Genomic DNA, 13238 nt, shown 5'->3' on the forward strand with positions numbered 1-13238 from the left:
CCTGAATGAGTTTGTGATGAAAACTCAGGTTGCATATAACCATTCCTTCCTGCCATGGTAGAAATTTCTCCCTGTGCTTTCCTGAAGAGATGTCAGAGCCACTAGGAGTCAGATTCAAGTCTTCTATGCATTTTCTAATTGTCTTCTTTGCAGATAGAGTGTTTAAGAATGTAGTTATTCCATTTCTTGGATTTCCACTGCATTTCTACTACAGTGAATTTGTGAGAGAACAAAAAGTAACTAGACTTGTAAGTGCATCGCTGTCCTTAGCAAGGGAACTCGCATTGAAATCTTTTGTTGAAACGCATGTCTCCTACCCAAAGTGGACATTGCAATTAACATCACATAGGAGAGACAGAGTGAGATAACTATTTGATGGCATCAATAGTACAAAGTATTAAACCTTAATGCACTTCACTGAATGCATCTATCCTTTGGCCTTCTAGGCATATGATATGTCTATTCCTCTTTTCATGTGAATGATCTAGGGGCAAGCTCTGGCCAAGGGGGGTCACACGTAAAATGGGATGTTACTTTCAGGATGGTTCATATTGCATGATGAGCAGCAACCATTCCGTTATCACAAATTCATAACAGTCACAAAATCATAGCCCACCTCCCACAGACTCTTTAGTGAGAAATGCTTCTGGTTGGGAGTTCTATTGAGACAGGACTTGTTAACTGAAATTGCAGCCCAGGCTTCCCTGACTGCATCCGTGTCAGTGAACCTACCCATCTGATCCGTTCAGAAAAACACACTAGGTCTCAAAATAAAATGAATGTTAGAAATGCTTTATTGTAAAAGCAGCAAATCCACTTTAAAAGCACAAATGTTTTCTCAAATTTAGTTCTAAGCCGATTTTGTTGACTCCGTGGTGAAGTTCGGACCTGAAAAAGAAAAAATGGTATTGTTTGCCGTGAGCAACAGAACCTGGCTCTTAAAGCCACAGTTTTTCACTCTACCTACAGGATTCACAGTTCTGCAGGTGGCGGGAAGGCTTTAGAATAATGGAAGCTAATGTGGCTCTTTACACCCAATTTCTCCCCAGGATCCTTGGCAGTTTCTCTCAATCTTCTAGTTGCTTTCTCCAAACAGCTGGAACTTAATTCTGAAAATACGGAGAGACAACATTGTCCTACAGCTTTAATTGCCAATTAACCAGGTTTCAATTTATGAAGCCACCTCATCTGTACTTAAGAGTTTTAAAAAAGATGTTAAACACTCCTAGGCTGCTATTCTATATTCCTTATCTGATTTTCTGGGGTTAATAGGTTGTGATTTACAGCTATAAATAAAAATGTTTTCATACAACTGCTAGATAAAAATACAAGGTGGAGCTATATCTCATTTTAGTGAAAACTTAAATATACTACATTAAGTTTATAAAGATATTTGGCAGATAATTCCTTGAAATAATACCACTGTAAGTTAATGTACAAGTAATAAACAAAAAGCATAAATGTAAATTTTGGTAGACTTTATGCTCAGTTTCATTTTCTATAATTTCATTCACCTTCAGTAAAACAGTGTCAATCTTTTAAAATAGAAAAACAAAGAAATAATTTGTAAGTTTTAAGTTATTCACAGTCTGAGTAGCATGGTGGAAACTGTTCCCAAGCTGTTGTCTACTCCACAGAACTCAATGATCCTCTTGTCCAGTGCATCTGCATTGGTTACACAAATCGTCTCTGAGCCACTTAGTCACTGTCCAGGACATATCTCGGTGCCTGTGTCTTTCCTTAACTTACTCAGCAGTGGCCTCAAAGCACAGGAATAATGATGCTGGCAAGTGAAATATTCACCAGAAAAACCCATCTTTCAGGGGAAAACTGGAATTTCTTGATTTCAGAAGAAACATCATGAGCTGAGTTATCACAAGCCATGTGATAAGAATGAAACTCCTGTCCATATTATTGGGAAAAAGGAAAGTGCAATTTGTATTAGTTATGTTGTGATCCTTTAAACTACAAAATTTTATGATACTATGAAATATAATTAACTAAGATGAAGAATAAAATTACATTTTTAGATCAATACATTTCATGATATATGCATGATATAGTAGTCCCTGTTACCAGTGAGACATCTATGCAGAGACTCTTAGTTAATACTGGAAACCATGAAATGTACTGATCTAAAATGTAAAGCTATGGTGCATATGCTGAGTACAAAATAATGTTTGGAGGTATTTTTTAAAAAAAAAATTCTGAAACCATAATCAGTTTGATTGCACTGTATGGGGAAGCAAGTGGTATGAACTCACTTAACCAGTTCACAGCAAGGATTTCATATTTGTTCCCAGCTGTGTTTCCAGATTTAAGTCCATATTGAACTGAAAGAAAATAACGATCAAGTAAAGTCTTATTGAACACGCTCTTTTTATTATTTAACAGTGTATGGATTTCTGTATTTCCCCATGACCTGCTACTTCACTCACTCCCCACAGACTCTGAGAGTGGTGGAAAAGATAGGCCATTTTTTCTCCTTTCATTGATTATTTCAACTAACAGATGCTGTTACTAAGATAGTCAGGAGGTTTATATGACACACTTCATACATTGGGAGTTTATAGTTCGTTGTCGTTGCCTTGTAAAATCACCATTTAAATCGAACTCAGAACTGCCCAGCACTGTAACGTTTACTGTGTGCAATTCGCCTTTATAACTATGTAATTGTGTGTCCCATCTCTAATCAGCACATCTTTAGCAACAACCAATGTGTTCAGTCACTACGGTTTGGCCATTTGGTAAATCATTTAAGTGCAGTAATAAAATGTATGCTTCCTATGATGTTTACTTTTTTTCTTTGCTACTCATTTAATATTTTTGAAATTCATCAAAGTGATGATGTCAATCAATTAGTTTTCCTTTTTCACTGTTGATTATCATCCATAATGTTGATGTATTTTAGTAAAGAAGTATGCGTGTTTGTAGTTTGACTATGATAAATAAAGTATATATGTCCTTTCGGTGTGAACATAAATTCTCATTTTACAGGGATGAATATTCAAGAATGTGATTATTAAAATGTATGGACAGTGTATACTTGTTGATGCTGCTTTATTAAAACAATAAACTTTTTCACAGTATTTCATTGTACCTTTTTAGTTTCTCTAACTAGGCATAGTTAATCCAGTTTCCACATAATCATCAAAACATTTATTGTTACCATTCTTATTTTGGTTGTTATACTAACTAGTAATACCTCAGAGTGGGTTTCCATGGTGTCTATGCATTTATGTTTGTTTGTAAGTGGTTCAAGTGATTCTATGAATTAAGAAACCTGCACAGTAATCCTGGCTTCGCTTATAAATGATTTTGAACTCTAACTCGGACCCACAACTTGTGAAAGAAATTCTCAGTGTTCTCCACCTAATAGTATTATTGCTGCCTAAAATTTCCCCAAGGCATTATCAATTGCCTACTAGATAGGACACCAAGAACTGGCCAAAGAAATGATATCATCCAGATCCAGATTGCTGAGTCAAGGACTTTGTTCAGGTTGCTGGTAAGATCACAAGTGAGCCTTGGTGAAGGGCTGCATTACTGAAAAAGTCACCCTAGCATCAAAGATGACTTATTACTGCTGCGTCAGTGCCATTCCCTGTACATCGAAGGGAAGCTCCATCGAAGACTCTCCTCTCAAGCAGTAATTACGCTGCTTATATAACCTTCACGAGAGGCCTTGTGGGTCTTCTAACTCTTTGGCAGGTTTCCTGTGCCTCCTGAATTTTGTGAGTCTCTTTTCTTCTTAGAAAGAAGTTTCAATTTACATGAAACAGTTATATAACAAATAACAAAGATCATTTTATATCCTCATGCAGAATCAACAAAGTGATGACACACATAAGAAAGTGTGTTTATTACTTTTGCAACACAAAACCACTGTTTTTATGCAGATAAAGCTGTTGCTTTTCAAATATTTAGGAATTGAGAATCACACTGCTTTTCTTTTTAATTATTAGCAGGAATGTTTTTACTAATCATTTACTTTTTTTTCCTTTCTCTGAAGCAAATATTCATAAACCATTAAATATACATTACTTCTAGCAGTTGTTACTATCAACATTCATAAAATGAAAGCATATAAAATCTTTAGCTTTTTAAATCACATTGTGAAAATGAATCATAGATGTTACTAGCTTGAAAGACATCACGAACCATCTAGTTCCCATTCCAGACTGAAGCCAAAATTCAGCTAGCTAGTGAAATGGCCTGATGAAGTCCCACTGCTCATTAAGAACAGGTGTGTTGGGTCCATGTATAAAATTATCCTCCCCACATCACTACACCACACAGTCTTACTTCTCTTTAGTACTATCCTTTTGGGGTACACATCTCTCTCAGGTCTCCTCTGTGTGACTCCAGTTCTTCTGTTTTCATTCATAAAGGCCAGAGTCCTTTCTGCTTTGTTTAAATCTGTCCTTGAAAGACTTTACCCTCCTTTGCTTTTCTTTCCCCTTTCATCCTCTCTTCCTCCCCACAAATTCTCTCTCCCTCTCCCACCCCTACACATGTGTGTGTGGGGGAATCAGGTTTACTCCTCTTCTTCATCTTACTACTCTAAGTCATTTATATGAAAAAATTTTCCCACTTTCCATAAACAGTTGTCTTTTCAGGGTCATCAGCTCCCTTCTCACACAGTCCATAAGCTGAAAACTTACCGAGGGCACTATACAGACCTTCTCCTCTCTACACCCCGGCATCTTCTCATGCAAACTTTTTCCTACATACTGCTTAGAAAGAAATAATTTTATTTTTCCTTATAATGATTTCAATAATTATACAATAACAAAGTGGATAATTTTGGTGCTTAATATTTTATTTTTGAATTTTAAAATGATTATTCATGGGAAGTTGCAAAGTAATGTTCAGTGAAATCTCCTGTAATTGTTACTGAGACCCTCCCAATGTTAGCATCTTGCATAACCGTAGTCTCAAGACTAAGATATTGACTTTAGTACAATGCACAGAACTTATTCAGATTCCACTATTTATGGACCCATTTTTTGTGTGTGTGTGTGTATGTGTGTGTGTGTGATTTCATCTTACCAATAAAAAAAAAAACCAAGATATTTAGTAGTGTCTTCTCTACAAGCCTCTCCAATACTACCTTCTTTTTGTTTGTTTCTGAGATAGATTTTCATGCAACTCAAGTTCTTGACTCACACTGAATTTCCTAAAAAACCAAGATCCTTTGAATACCCCCACTTTCCATTCTCTGAGATTCAAGGTGTGAAGTTTATAATGCTTTCCTTTAAAGTAAAACAAAGCTTTTCCCAAGCTGGTTCCTAGTCTATTTCGCAGTCATTAATCTATTTCAATCTCCATAATTTTGCTTGTATATTTTATAAAAGCATGTCTGCTTCATGGATTCATCCATGTGTCCTTTTCTTTTAACCACAAAGGCATGTCTATGTCTTGTTAATGTCTGTGTTGTGAAAATCCACTATATCTGATATTTGTAGAACCACTACTGGTTTCCTTGATGGTAACATCTAAAGGAGACCACACAGAACTGCATAAAGCACATCATTTCCATGCTTTTTCTTTTTACTTATCTACAATGTTATATTTCATGTGACCTTCTTGTTTTTCAGTCCATTGTGCTTGTCTCGTCACTGGCACGACTAATTCCCTTTCACATAATGGAATAATAGATCCACTAGAGCCTAGGTCTGCCATTTGATTTGTTTTCTTTTCTGTGGTTTTTCATTTTCTTTTTCTATTTTAGGTTTTTTTTTGGCTTCCTGTAGATTATTTAAGCATCTTTTAGAGCTCCATTTTGAGTTACCTCTAGTGCTTTTGAGTGTATCTTTGTTTTTTTAAAACCATTTTGTGATTGTTTTAATTGTTAAGACATACTATGGAGTCATAATTTGTTATAATCTGCTGGTGTTGACATTTTACCTCTATTTTTATCTTTTATTCCTATGCATTTATAATAGCTTTTATTTACAGTAGTTTTCCTCAATCTTTCCTCCAAAGGCATTAATAAACATATAAATCTTGCCCGGCGGTGGTGGCGCATGCCTTTAATCCCAGCACTCAGGAGGCAGAGGCAGGAGGATCTCTGTGAGTTCGAGACCAGCCTGGTCTACAAGAGCTAGTTCCAGGACAGGCTCCAAAACCACAGAGAAACCTTGTTTCGAAAAACCAAAAAAAAAAAAAAATAAATAAATAAATAAACATATAAGTCTTAACTTTGCTTCAGTTGTAAACGATAATTAGGAAAGCAGAAGAGAGTGGGGCCTGTTGTCTTGACCAAATAGTTTTGCTCTTTCAGTGTTTTTTCTGCTTTTGTGGAGTTTGAAGAATCTTTCTTCCATTTCCTTTTTTTTTGAAAGAAACCTTTGGCCATTGAGAGTGGGTCTGCTCTCCCTGCTTATTTCATCTAAGAATCTTGATACTCTATTCCAACATCTGTTTGGCCATGGGTGGTACCCATCGGATGTCTTTTCTCAATGTGGTTTACTTTGGTCCGTCCTTTAATTAATATCTTTGGTACTTTAAGATTTTATTAGAAGATTCTAGTGATTTTAGCTCTACTAAGTCCCAGCCCTTTTTCTTCCTTCCTTCCTTCCTTTCTTTCTTTGTAGCTTTCAGGCATTGTGTTAGGTTTAGCATGAGTGTTTCAGGACTACTTCTTTAGCCTCTAGCTACAATTCAATTATTCTTACACAAGATTCTGATTTTTTTCTATGTCTTTGGACAATGTTTTTATTAATAAGTTGAATTTCCCAACATTTTTCACACTCTTTTTTTATAATTTCCTTTCTCAACTCACAGTGACTTCTTCCTCACTCATCTCTCAAAAATTGAAGAATTTCTTCTATGCTTGATGAGGAACATTTCCTTGGTCTTGATTTTATGTCGGCAAGGTGAGTATTTCCTGAGTCTTGACAGAAAAGAAGTAATTCTATTAACAAAGGTGAAAGGTAGAGAAGGTTTGTGTTCACTGTAGTGAATTTTAGTGAGTCTATAATGAGGGTTATTATGAATTTTCTTACAGTTACCATCTTTTTATTGTTTTGTTTGTTTTTTGTTTTGTTTTGTTTTTTGAAGATAGGGCTTCTCTGTAGCTTTGGAGCCCCTCCTGGAACTAGCTTTTGTAGACCAGGCTGGCCTCTAACTCACAGAGATCCACTTGCCTCTGCTTCTCAAGTGCTGGGATTAAAGGCGTGCACCACCATGCCCGAGCACAGGCACAATCTTCAATTAAAAGTAATAACCATAAATTCTGTAAAAAGAAGAGATTAGTATTTCACATACACATAACTATGTATGTAAACTTCTTTTGTAATCATAAAGTTCCAATAATGTCTCATGAGTTAGTGAGTTTCACTTCTCTGGTCAGTGTTTCCAGGGTTAGGATCCTACTCTGCCCTTCCCATGTTAGTTGATTTACCTTCATTCTCCTTGTCTCTCACCTTCCTTATCTCCATGGTCACACAGCTAATAGAAAGAGCAAAAGACATACTCTGGTAATACTTTCTACATAAAAAATACTTAACGTTTCTTTTGTTAAACTCGGTTTTTCAGGAGGCCCATTAGGTTTACTAGATAAACAGAGGCTGTGCACAGGAAATGGATAATCCACACATCTTACACTAATGTATTTTGTATTGAAAATGAAATAAATTTAGTCATTTAAAAATGCTTTGGCCGGGCGGTGGTGGCGCACGCCTTTAATCCCAGCACTTGGGAGGCAGAGGCAGGAGGATCTCTGTGAGTTCGAGACCAGCCTGGTCTACAAGAGCTAGTTCCAGGACAGGCTCCAAAACCACAGAGAAATCCTGACTCGAAAAAAGCAAAAAAACAAAACAAAACAAAAAAAAAATGCTTTGGCAGAATTGCATTTCAGAACCAAAGAAATGGAGCGCTGGTAGATAATACTGAGGAAGGTATTTAGTTCTTGCCATGGAGAGATCAATTGGGGGCTCAAAGCCCCTTTTCACAACAGTCTTTCTACATTAACATAAGAAAACATGACCCTATACATTTGGATTCAGGCAAGGAGCCATAAACTGTGTGGCCAGCCAAACCACACTTGTGCCTAATTTTGTTAGGCCCCTGATCTCAAAAGGAATTGTTAACAACTGTTTTATTATCAGCTTGATGACAGGAAATGGCTACTTAGAACCCCATTTGTATATCTGTCGTCATTACAAAGAAAAATTACATAAATCTAATATGCATGAGCTACATAACAAATGCTTATACTCAAATTTCATTAATAAGGCATTTGTGGACATGTGTTTTCTCATGTTATATGACTATAAGATATCCTTGATTTTGCCTGATGACATGAAACACTTAAAATATTAGTTGTCTCTTGACACAAAAAGCTTGCCAATTACTGCACTAAGTATTGAATGTGACCATTTAAAGAAAAATATCCATTTTGGCCACCAAGCAGGCATTCACCTTGAACCATTATTTTTCCAACAGTGGTTATAAACTGGCTTTGTTAATTTGTGTGACTTGTATCTAAAACATATGATATTATATTTAGAGTTTAAAAACATTATTGATTTTGATCTTGTGTTTGACAAGAATGAATTTCTTTGTAATTGTAGCTTAAAATTATGACCCTACATGAGGAAGAAGAGCATGTTTCAGACTGGCTTAAGACCACCACAGGTGGTGTAGAGGGTTCCAATCCCTTCCTTGCTAACACAGAAAGATTATGTCTTCTCTGAATATGCAGGAGACATGATTAACCTAGCAGAGTCAAAAGAACAAGCAATTTAATGCTATTTCCAACATAGTATCTCATTTTCCTCAATAGCAAAAATCTTGAAAATTTACTTTACTTTTGTTGTATTTTCCTCCATGGGATTTTAAATGGCAATGTACTCATTAACCTTGAATCTTTGAATATTAAGTCTCTCTCTCTCTGTCTCTCTTCCTCTCTCTCTCTCTCTCTCTCTCTCTCTCTCTCTCTCTCTCTCTCTCTCTCTCTCTCTTTCTCTCTAGCAGGCTTTCTCTGTATATCTGTGGCTGTCCTGAAATTCACTTTGTTGCCTACCTGCTTCTGCTTCCCAATTCTGGGATTAGAGGCATGGTGAACTACCTACCACACCTGACTCACTCGAAGTATCTTTCCTTTTATTATTTTCTCATTGCATTCTTTGTTATCAAGCATGTTTTGTTCTTTCTCAAGTATTTCCATCATGTCTTTCTCTAGTCAATTTTCTATTATTATGTTGTTTAATTTAATACAATATTATTGTGTTGTGTGTGTATGATGTGTATGAGTGTTTGCTATAGCTTGAGAGTGGAGGACAGAGAATAATTTGCGATATTGACTGTCTCTTTCCAGAATATCAGAAAAAAATTAAACACAAGGTTTCAGGTTTGCTCAGTGGATGCATTTGCCCCTTGATCTATCTCAAGTCCCATCATATATATATATATATATATATATATATATATATGATGGAGATATATATATATATATATATCTCCAACATAAATGAACATATCACTAAAATGTATTCACATCTTAGAATTTGAGAGACAGAGCATTAGGACAAATATGAAGAATGGGTTTTGACATCAAATTGGAATTCTGATTTCCTGCTGCTCTCTGTCTCTATAAATGTGAACAATTGAACGGATGCCTGAGTGTCAGTTTTCTCTACTGTTCAGTCAGAATTAAGAAAAATGTCTTTAACTCGTAGCATTATTGTGAGATTAGAGAGAGCTAGTATGTTACATTGTGGCCAGCCCAGTGTTTGAACACAGGCATCTCTCAGGAGAGTTACCTTATTGTGGTAACTTGAAAGGCTTTCTGGTTCAACATCACAAGCAAATTAGCTGAAAACAGAAAATGCAAGTGGCATATCTGAGGTTCCTTAAGGGTCCCCACAGAGCAGGCACACTCAGGGTTAGCCCTTCTCTTGTTAACTGCACAAGCAGCAGGCTATTTTATTATGGCAGTGGGAAAACAATTTCCCACTCAAAATATAGTGAAACATAAGCCTCATAAAACTAATCACTTCCATTTCTACTCATTGGTTCATGAATTCTAAGGCTGAGCAGGGCCTCATCATTCTAAGGTGACTTATTCGTTTGCTCCTTAGAAGGTAACCTCTGCTCCAGCCCTTCCCAGGCCTTAGTAAAAGAATACTGCAAGATCCTGGCATGGTGGCACTTCCCTTTAATCCTAGCACTTGGAAGAAAGAGGTAGGTATATCCTGTGAGTTCAACACTTCCAAGGTTACAAAGTGACACCTTGTCTCAAAAAACAAAACAAAACAACTCCCTCCATAAGGAAAAGATTATAAAACTTGCTCATGGGATTAAGTACCTATTCTTCTAATACGAATATTTCACATGGTGATATTAATAGAATAACAGATTGGGACATAACCATTTATTTAATAGGTACTCAATTGTACAAAGCTCATGCTGTTTGGTAGGCATTAATTTAATCTTCACAAAAATCATGAATACTAGGGACCACCGTTCTCATTATAAGTAACAATAAACAAGATACATATATAAATATGGTATAATTAATTAGTGAAGACATTAAAATTAAGGAAGATTGCTAACAAGATCTTTCCAGTTCTAAAAGACATGTCCCAAGGAAATGAAGTGGAATTGGAGTCTGTGGTTTCTGTGGGATTGGAGAGGAAAATATTTTGGTGCCCTCTAGAGGTGATCAGGGATGTACACCTGTCAAACCCTGGGAACCAGATAAATCGAAGACCATTTAGCAGGAGCTATCTATCTATCTATCACTCTTGCCTCTTTTCCTTTCCATGCTTAGATGATTCAAACACCACAGAGCATAGCTCTAGAGGAAAGATTCTTGAACTTTAGCAAGCACCAATTCAGTTTTAGGGCTTGTTATTGTACAGACTTCTGATCTACAGTCTTCAAATGTCTGATTCTGAGTCTTTGTACTGACCTTTTCAATTCACAAACACACCTACTTCTGGAGAGTCTAACACTGCTCATTAAAGGGCCATGTTTTGAGAACCACTGATATCTAGAACCATCCCAAAGCTCTTGGTGTAAACAGGTTAGGTTTCAAGTCAATTGTAGCTCCTTGAACCAGACCTCTCTACCACATTCTCAGAGGACCATAGTGTTGACAGAGAGAGGGACACATCTGATTTATGATGGTTTTCTTTCTGAAAGAGTTAGACATTCCTTGAACTTCACAGTTTCAGAGGATATACACATTTGGGATAAAAAGAGAAGCAATTGAGTTTGGAGACAGAGAATTCAGGTCCTAGCCACTGCTCAACATTCAATGCACTCTGCCCTCATAGAAGAAAAGCATCATCACCAGGTAAGGGAGGAAAGCAGCAGTGCTCATAGCCATACTCCATCATGCAGCTTCGCAGTGAGCAAGCATAAGACAAACTTTATTCCAATTATAATCTATATAATATTCAGGTTTTATATTCACGTTTCCAATAAAAATACCATAAGAAAATTGGAAAATTAAGCACATTTTACAACAATGGAAAACAACAGCACGAAAACAGTTAAAAACCAAAGAATTTTTCTATGCAGTTTTACAAAGTTGATCAGTGCAATTAGTTAGTACTGCTCACTTTGGTAAAAGGCAGCTAAAATCTAACCAATGCTTACCTCCTGTATAAAACAACTTTCTTTCCTTACTTCCCTTTCCCATAAGCCACAATGTCACAAAGCTTTGATCTTACACTGCATTTTTTAACTGTATTTTTTTTTTGTTTAAAGTATCTAAATTCCTACCATCTTTCACCAATGGGATTTCCTCTTAAAATAATAGGAGACTTGCATGCTGACGGTGGCCGATTCCACTTCCTTAATCCAGGTCAGGATTTATGGAGACCTCGTGTGGTGACAAGAGGCACCACAGAGGGCTTTCTTGAGGCTGGCTGCAACAATCAAAGAGCAACTCAGAGCTCATTTTTTTATTGATTTTTATTGAGCTCTACATTTTTCTCAGCTCCCCTCCCTGTCTCTCCTTTCCCCTTTAACCATCTACCAAGATCTCCACGCTTTCAATTTACTCAGGAGATCTTGTCTTTTTCTACTTCCCATGTAGATTAGATCTATGTATGTCTCTTTTAGAGTCCTCATTGTTGTCTAGGTTCTCTGGGATTGTGATTTGTGGGCTGGTTTTCTTGGGGGCAACAAAACCTAGGAAGAATGAAGCCTTGAAAGTGAATGTTAGGGATGTATGTAAGGCCATTAGCGAGCATCCTGAAGTGGTACTGTTAAAAGAAGGTAGTAATGTTTTTAAAAACGAGAAACTTTGTCATTCGTGTTTGTTTCTTAGCTGAAAGCAGCTGAAACACAAAAAAATTCACTAGCCCCAAACATCAAGAATTGCTTACAATCCATTTTCTTGATGAAACTCATTGACATTATCTTCTTATATAAATTTCATTTAATTGAATTGATTCTATAAGCACATTCCAGTGTGAATACTATTCAATCTACTCTAGGTTTTATGCAGAATGAAAAGCAATCCGGGGGTGGGGGAGAATCAAATGTGAGTTCATATTATTACAATCTAATTCCAGTGATAATATTTTGAATGTGGATAACATTCTTGAAATTAAAATACACATAGAAAAGTGAATCACGTATGGTGGATAAATTCACACAAAATTTATCTTACTATCAGTGAAGTGTCAAAGTTGTGACAGCACATGATTTAGTGTATCTGAAAACATGCCTCAACCACATAATTTATTATTATAAAAAGTTCACTGGTGGTGGGATTCTTTCAGTGACAATTAGTTTTGCAACTGACATGTGGTCTATGTCTCAAGTCATAAGGAAATATGACTATGGCATCTCTTTTCTCCTCAAGTAAGTTATGTAACCGACCTTTAAGCTAAAATCTAGAAGGACAAATGAATGCCTGGATGGCAAATGTTCTGAAGCCTTTAAAAGAATGGTGCTCTACAAACCAACAACAGCCAGATGAATAATCCCAAGAATTCCGGTCTGGTTCATGAGGGGACACCCTGCCTTTGTAAGGAGCCTCCGAAGGGTTTTTGGATCTGAGTTACAGGCAAAATGACCCGGAAAAGATATCCTGAACAATTTAAAAAGGAAAATGTAAAGATGTTGAAAGATTTCAGGTTTCATATTCTTGAGTGAAACACTTCTCAGGGAACCTTCTAAGTGACAGGTAAATGTTAGATACCAAAACTGCTAAAGTGAACTGGACAGACTTGTGTGTGTGTGTGTGTGGGGGGGGGTCAAGGGGTAGCACA

The sequence above is a fragment of the Chionomys nivalis genome, chromosome 6, assembly GCF_950005125.1.
Source record: "Chionomys nivalis chromosome 6, mChiNiv1.1, whole genome shotgun sequence".
Lineage (NCBI taxonomy): Eukaryota > Metazoa > Chordata > Mammalia > Rodentia > Cricetidae > Chionomys > Chionomys nivalis.